The sequence below is a fragment of the Malaclemys terrapin genome, chromosome 9 (assembly GCF_027887155.1).
Source record: "Malaclemys terrapin pileata isolate rMalTer1 chromosome 9, rMalTer1.hap1, whole genome shotgun sequence".
Taxonomy (NCBI): domain Eukaryota; kingdom Metazoa; phylum Chordata; order Testudines; family Emydidae; genus Malaclemys; species Malaclemys terrapin.
Genome location: NC_071513.1, coordinates 47,434,552 through 47,442,827, shown reverse-complemented (window position 1 = coordinate 47,442,827; position 8,276 = coordinate 47,434,552).

Below are 8,276 nucleotides of genomic sequence, written 5' to 3'. Positions count from 1 at the left end.
GGGCTCATGCTGTGTGCACGTTCAGTGCCCAACAAAACGAGGGCCTGATCGTGGAGGGCTGCTTCTGTAATACAAATAAGTACTAAATTAAACCTGAAAACCTGCAGCCGCAAGCACAGATGCTCATCTAAGGCCAGCCTGGAAATGAGCTCCTTCTGCTGTTCCACCACTCTAGGGTTGCCAACCCTCCCGATTTCTCCAGAAGTCTCCCAGAAACGGGCTGTATCTCCCACAGGCCACTGAAGCCAAACTGGGAGATTTTAGGCCGCTAAAAGTCCAGTGGCGCAGCATGGCTAAGGCAGGCTCCCTACCTGCCCTGGCTCCATGCTGCTCCCGGAAACAGCCAGCATGTCCCTGCGGCCCCTGGGGGGCTGGGAACTGTGGCCAATGGAAGCTACAGGGGCGATGCCTGCAGGCAGGGGCAGCGCATGGAGCCCCTTGCCCCCTCCAGGGACCGCAGAGACGTGCCAGCTGGGAGCGGCATGGGGCCAGGGCAGGTAGGGAGCCTGCCTTAGCCCCGCTGCACCGCCAACTGGGAGCTGCCTGAGGTAAGCACCACCCGGCTGGAGCCCACATCTCTCATCACCTCCTTCACCCTCTGCCCCAGGCCTGAGCCCCCTCCTGGAGCCAGCACCCCAAACCCCCTCTTGCACTCCAACCCCCTGCCCTAGGCTCAGCCCAGAGCCCCCTCTCACACTCCGAACTCCTTGGCCCCAGCCCAGACCCTCTCCCGCATCCCAACCCCCTGCCTCAGCCTGGTGAAAGCGAGTGAGGGAGGGGGAGAGCAAGCCACAGAGGGAGGGGGGATGGAGTGAGTGGGGTGAGGCCTTGGAGAAGGGGCTGGCAGGGGCGGGGCTTTGGGGAAGGGGGCAGGGCAAAAGTGTTTGGATTTGTTTGATTAGACTGTTGGCAACCCTACAACACTCTCACATAGGCCAAGCCAGCAATGTACAACAATCTAGCCACTCCCACCCCTTCAGAAAGGAGAAGAAACACTTAAATCAAAGTCTGAATGGGATCTAGACCATCCCGTCCATCACATTTCATCCTAGCTGAGAAAGTTTCCTCCCCCCTTCAAATCTGGACGGAGTCTTCTATGCTCCCACTCATCACCTTGGCCTCTACCATTAGCATGTCAGCTGTGCAATGACAGGCTGTAAACAGGGACAACTGTGACGGTATCTCAACCCAATTTTGTATGAAATGTGTCCTGGATTGATAGCTCTGGAGACAAGAGCCCTATCTTGACCTACACAAGAGGTGCAGTATGACCAGTGCTTGCTATTTTCACAGCACACTGTCAACCCACTTCACCCCTGTTTTAACAGGAGTGCCTCTAATGGCTGGTTGCACATCCCCTCCTGGTACCTCTGCAGAGGCTGCTAAGGACATCAGTCATGCTAGTGGCTTTTGGGAGCTGGATTCATGTCTCTTAGGAACTGGACTGAGGCCATAGCGCTCACGGCCATCCCTCAAGTAGCCATCCGAGGGTAACCACATGCAGCCACTCTTGACCTGAGTTGGGTTTGAACCACTGATACACAAAGCTCTGTAGGTCCTTGTCAATCCCTGAACCATCCAGTCACTGTTACCTAGCTCCCCTTTTGATGGTCCCCATCTCCTGAACCCTCCCCTGAGGCTGATCACTATCACTGCTGATGCCTGAGCAGCATCTGGACCACATGTGGATAATCACGTACTTGTCGTTTGCCACTAGTGTCTTGAGAGAGAGAGTGAGCCAGGAGAGTGCAGAACACAAGTTGCATGGACTTTGAGGGCTGGACACAGGATTAATAATGAAAGCAGGGATTGTGAAAGTGAGCTGCTGGTTAGAGAATCCAAGGAGCCTGTATAAGGGTGTGGAGTTTAACTTGTAAACCAGGTCCTCAGCTGGCTGCTGTAAACTGGTGTAACCCCACTGACTCCAGTGGAGCTCTACCAATTTATTTCAACCCAGGGTCTAGTCTGTATGTCCAGATTCACCTCCATGGGAGCAAGGAGGCCCAGGTTGCACCTCTAAGCAAATTCACCCCTGGGACTACTACTATGTTCTCCCTTGGCAGAACCTCTGAGGGGAGCAGCTTCAGATTCTGGCCAGGGCTCCCCAGGAGCTCAGCAGGTGGAGGCTGTCCAGCATAAGCACTGAACCAGGGTCAGTTCTGCCCAGCCTGGCTCCAACATTCCTGGGGCTACATTAGATCCCTCCGGGCCCAGGGGTCTTGCACCAGTGAGGGCCCTTTTCCTCTGGAACTTACCCCCACTGCACTGGCATCCTTCAAAACTCTTCCCCCTCCCCCTCATATGTGCATCAAGCTAAAATGGGATTTTCAAAGAGGGCTAAGTGTCTAAATCCTGTTGACTTTCAATGGGACTTGGGCATCTAGCTTCCCAAGATGACTTTGAAAGCCACAGCCTAAATCCAACACTCCCACTGTGGGATTCTGGCCATTCAAGCTTTCCTCTCGGCTCACAATGTCCCTATTACAGCATACTTTGTGCTCAGCTAGAGATCCATGATTCCTCATGCTCTAATGCGGGAGGGTGAGGAGATGAATGCAGAAATATTAACACCAGCGGGAGGGGTGGGAATAGGAGGGAGAATAGCAGCCTCCTGGTGAGTTATTGAACTTCTCTGTCTGAGAAGCAAGGCTGGGAGTCGGAGATGAATTTACAAAGCAAGAAAGTTCAGAGACACTGTCAAAACAGAAATCTAGAGCCAGATCCTGAGCTACCACAAACCCACAGAGCTTCAGTGCCAAAGGAACATAGGCACTTCCAGACCCAGTCAGACCCATCTAGTCCAGTGTCCTGTCACCAACAGCGGCCAGTACCCATTGCTTCAGAGGAAGGTGGAAGTGCCCCATGATGGCACATGTGGGATTATCTGCTCCCTACATTAGGTCTCATCCTGTTCCCTACTAGTTAGAGGTTTGTTTAAACCCTGAAGCATGAGGTTTAATATCCCTTCCACAACTTGTTAGCCTTAACTATTATAGCGGGATAATCTTGTTATCTTTAGAAATGTCCAATCCCTTTTTTAATCTTGATGAATTCTTGGCCTCAATGACTGCCTGTGGCAGTGAGTTCCACAGCCTAATTTTGCATTATGTGAAAAAGGATTTCCTTTATTCGGTTTTGAATTTGCCACCTTTTAATTTCCTTAAATGTCTCCTTCTTGTGCTATGAGAAAGGGCACTTATTTCCCTTCTGTCTACCTTCTTTAGGCCATTCATGTTTTATATCCTTTATCATTTTCCCCATCATGCCAATTTATACCATCTGAGGATCTGGCCCCTAATGTATGTGTGTGTTTGTGTGTTAATAACTCCTGAGATTAGCAACACTGAAAGGAGCATAGGCACTTCCAGACCCAGTCAGACCCATCTAGTCCAGTGTCCTGTCACCAACAGTGGCCAGTACCCATTGCTTCAGAGGAAGGTGGAAGTGCCCCATGATCAACCCTGAAATCTCAGTTACTTTCCTTCACCTGTTGCTGAGCACTCCAATGGGACAATGAAACTAGACCAGTCAGTTTCACTTTCAGTTTCTAATCAGTTTCACTTTCAGATTCTTATCTACTTCCTGTGTTTGGATTTCCAATCCTTCAGGGAGTGGATTAATTCCCCTTCCCCACAAAAATACTTTCATTGCTCTTTTTCCCCTTTTTTAATCCACGAAAATGTTAAAGAAAACAAAATAGCTAAATTTGGAGCTTAAACTACTTAGTTATGAGTTTCCATTTTAACATAAGAAGGCTAAGGCAGAGTCTAGCATTATTTTCTAGACATGCTGTCCATCCACCTCCCAGGCTAACCATCTTTGTAGTGCAGACAGTCTAATAATTAACCACCATGAATCAGCCCGGAAGCACTGAAGAGTAGCAGGCAGTGTAGGGGGAGAGAGAATATCCCACACTGAAGCAGATGATGTCTGGTTAAGTGGGTTTTGCTGACCCATTAAGGCAGGTGGCTCAATTTGCTACTTATAGAAGGGAGGTGGGAGGGGCTATTTGGGAAAAGAGGATCCAGGGTGTGGGCTGAGAGAGAGGAGGCATAGCAGCACCCAATCCTGGGGAGTAGGTTTGAGCTGAAATTTTTCTTATTGTTGCTTTGTTGATAAAGCCAAACCCGGGGGCGGGGGGTTATTCTACACAGCACGTGGGCTATGGTTGTAAGGCAGGTGGGGAAAGGCCCTGCTTGCAGTGATTTTTAACAGACTTCTACATCTGTCACAGCATTTCAGTTCCTCTGTACTAATACACAAACACAGAAGCAGCAGCTAAGTGTATAATGATGATGATGTGTAGGTAGCTGTAGTTGCTGTGCTTTCCCCGTGCCTTGTTGTGGGTGTCTGACAGCTTGCTCAAGGCTTTGCAAGAACATGAAGAATCAAACACAAACCGTCCCTCTGCTAACCTGCCTCCTTTTCCTGTTTGTGATGTTGTTGGTGCTATGACACTTTTCACTTGTGTAGCCCCTCCTCTGAGGATCTCATGGCACGTTACAGACATGAACAAATTTAGCCTCACAGTGCTAGCATGCAGTAAGTTAACATTAGCATCCCCATCTTACAGATGGAGTAGCTGAGACACAGAGAGAGGATGTGACCTGCACAAGGTCCCATAGCGAGTCTGTAGAGACCTTGATAAGGAACCCAGAGCTTCACACTCTGAGTCACCTACTTTAACCACCCAAGACCCAAACATGCTTTCTGCCTGAATACCTGCTGGTACTGGCTCTCACTGATTCTCTCTAACTGTAGTAAGGTGGTCATGAGAGGGTTAACTGGGTTACCAGAGTATTATGGGATGGAGCCAGGCTCCACCCCTCTCTTACGTACTGTTTAATCAGGTGGTGTTTTCTCCCTCATACCTACACTGTTGTGATGCAATTAAATAAAGCATCAAGTTCCCAGTCTGCAGTCCTGTGAATAGACTTATTTCTGTTGCACTGAGTGGTCCCTTTACAAAACTAACTATGCACTAATGCAATGGACTGTGGCAACCAAGGGATTAGGCATATAGTATGTTGCCAAAATGGATGGTGCCCGTAAGGGGTTCTTCTGTAGAAATGTGTCACTGCTGGGAGATTTCTGAACCATATCTTCCAGCCCACGTTTCCAGGGTGGGCACACCATAGGGTGGCAGTTCTTCCACAATGCTTGCAGCAGCCAGCTCTACCCATTAGTCATCTGTGACAAAACTCATTACCACCACAATGCCATGACCTTCTCTTGGTGCCCTCTTTTTATTTTGCCCATGTAGTGCTGGGGAAGGGTCCCAGACTGGCCGCCCCTGCAGACAGAAGGCCTCTGGTTATCCACAGGGCAGGTAGGCTGCAACAAGGCAAGCTTCCCCCACATTGTCCTGCCCATATGCCCAACCCTGATCTGGCGAGGCCACCTCTACCATGGAGAAGGGAATAGCATTTACATATCCCAGTCAGCTCTTGGCCTCTCCACTCAGACTGCCAATGCTGGCGCCAAATAACATCACTTGTAGTGCTTTTCTGATAGAGAAGATTGTTTCCACTAGGAAGTGGACCACAACTATCCTTGATAAGAAGTCAAGGGTGGAGGGAGAGGGACAGAAGATGCAGGCAAAAGGAAGATAATGTGTTCTGTGTAGAGGACATGGCAAGGTTTCCCAACAGGTGCTTTAACCTTAGATAACAGGCTGTGTCTTAGGTGGATGGGCTCTAGCAGGCCTGAAAGTTTCACGGTATGGGCCACTGGGAGTGTTACTGGAGAGCTTTTTCTAGCCACAGTCTCCAGTGCCCAGCATGCATCCCTTTCACATGACCCAATTCGCCTCTGTACCTTCCAGGCATGCTTGCTGATTTCTGTGCACACGTGCTTCCCAGGTGGCCTGCCTCTCTGCTGTTTGACTCCCTCCCTGACCCACACATGGCCTAACTCCTGACTACTGTTCCCCCCCGACTGCCAGGGATGTGCGCTGCTCACAGCTAGCTGTCCCTGTGAATCATTGTGCCTGAACTTCCCAAGCATCCCTCTCTCCAGCTGCCAATTCCACCAGTGAATCCAGGAGACATGCACTTCCCATGCAAACGGCCTCTCCATTGCCTGCTCTAATCCCCCACTCCTATAGCTTTGTTCTCCTACATGACCTGCCTCCCTGCTGCTGCTTCCATCCCTAACTCCTATGGACATGAACTCTCTGCATGAGCTAGCTACCCAGTGCTGGATCCCTCTTCAGTTCCCACGGCATATCCTCCCCATGCAATCTGCCTCCCTGCTCCTTGTTCTGTCTCCAGCCCTAAGAAACATGGAACTTGCTCCTCTGCCTCCAGCTCCAGTCCTTATGCACATGCAATCCACCTCCCCGACGTTCTGCCAGTCCCCTAAAGCCAGGGGTGGCTGATAATATCACTCAGACTGGCGTGGGGGCATTTCTGAATTTCCTTGCTTTCAGCACTCTAAGTTCAAGCCTCAATGTGACTTTAACTTCAGTGTGTGTGAGAGAGAGTTGGTATTAAATTGCCAATCTGGTCACATGTTGCTGGAGATTTGGCAGTCGCTTAGCATCACCGCCCCCACATTCATTTTTTTGGCCAGTGCAACTCCTCTGCTTAACGTAAGGCAGAAGAAGTTAAGAATAGGAGAAACCGGAAAATGAAAAAGGACGAGTCATTGTGAATGTCAGGAGCTCCTCAGCTGCAGGTGTGAGAGTGATCCAGCCCTCCCCTGCCCGCTCTATGTGACAGAGGGAGAGAGGATTTCATTAACAGGCTATTTTCAGAGCTGACATCCTACCCAACACTAAATATAGCTGGGCCCCTCCTCTCAAACTGGGGTTTCTTTTCTGTTAAACTTTAATAAACCTCTCCCTTATGTATCACAGACCTTCCGTCCTTGTTCTTCTCCCTCCTGCCTAGCTTTTACTTTCATGCCTTTCTTTCCCTTGTCACGTCTTTCTTTCTTCTTTTCGCCCTCTTTTCTACCATCCTTTCTTTCCTTCTCCTTCTCCTTCCCCTCCCCACAGCCCCCTCTCATGGCCACCTTTGCAGGACATCATGAGCCACAGGAAGGACAATCACAGCCAATGAAGCTGCCTGGCTGGGGGGAAAGTGAAGGGTTGTTACCTGGGCTGGTTGTGCAGGGGACACCCAGGATGCACTCTGGGCCCTGCATACCTGATGACAGGTTGAAATGTGGCACGACTGAGGTTGCCTAGTCGCCTGCCAAGTACAGGAGTGGGTACCCAAATCTTCCAGCACAGGGATTCAGCACCTTCTTGTGGCAACCAGCCAAGCAAACACCGAAGGCCACTGCCAGTCTAGCCTCCTGCCCAAAAGACAAGGGTGAAAAGAGCCAGGAATATGGGCTCAGGAGGCTGGGCTGAGACACCTGCTTTAGAATTGTATTTGCATTCCAAACATAGCTGTTTCCTATTGTCCTCAGCTGTTCTACTCGACTTGGGGGCTCACCACTGTGCCCAGGAAAGGGGATCCCCATGGGGGAACTGGGGAAGCCCTAATGCTGCACCCCAGCAGAGAGACATGGCCCCACCTCCCAGGAGCTCACTACAGCCCCACAAGAAAGATGACACCCAGCAGAAAACGGTGGGAGTGCAATGGCACATCTTGCTAAAAGGGAGGCCCTGTGCCTCACCCCAGGAGCAAATGAGGAAGCTGCCAGCTGCGGCCGAGGATGAGGGAGACCCAGCACCCCTGGAGGAATGGGAGGATATGAATGCTGTGCTCCAGGGAAAACAAGGGTCAGCCCCAGGAGGAACTGGGGAAGCCCAGCAGGGCATGCTGATATCAGATAATCATTTAGAAAATTCCTTGAATAAAAATCCGTGAATATTATGAATGATGTCTATTACAGCAGTGCCTGAGGGCCAACTGAGACCAGGACCCCATGTGCTCAGCCATGTGGCCCAGATCCTCAGGAACTTAAGCATTGAGTTCAGTTGGTGTTAGGTACCTAAATCCCTTTGAGGATCTGGCACTGTACAAACACAGGGTAGCGGGTGGTCCCTGCCCCAAAGACCAGACAGACGCAAGGTGGGGGAAGGGGTGGAACACACCAGCCTAGTGACCAATGGGATGGCAGCAAACATCCTGTGTTCAGCCCTTGGCATTGGAGAGTGATGCATTCTGGGAGCATCCCATCTGAGCTAAGCCGAGGTTGGCTGGCCTGACTATAGGGGAAGCCAGCACAAAGTTTGGAATAACACCTTTGCCCACCTCAGTGTGGGGCATTCTGCACATGGCTCCGGTCACCTCTAAGGACTTTCTTCTACGACTACAGCT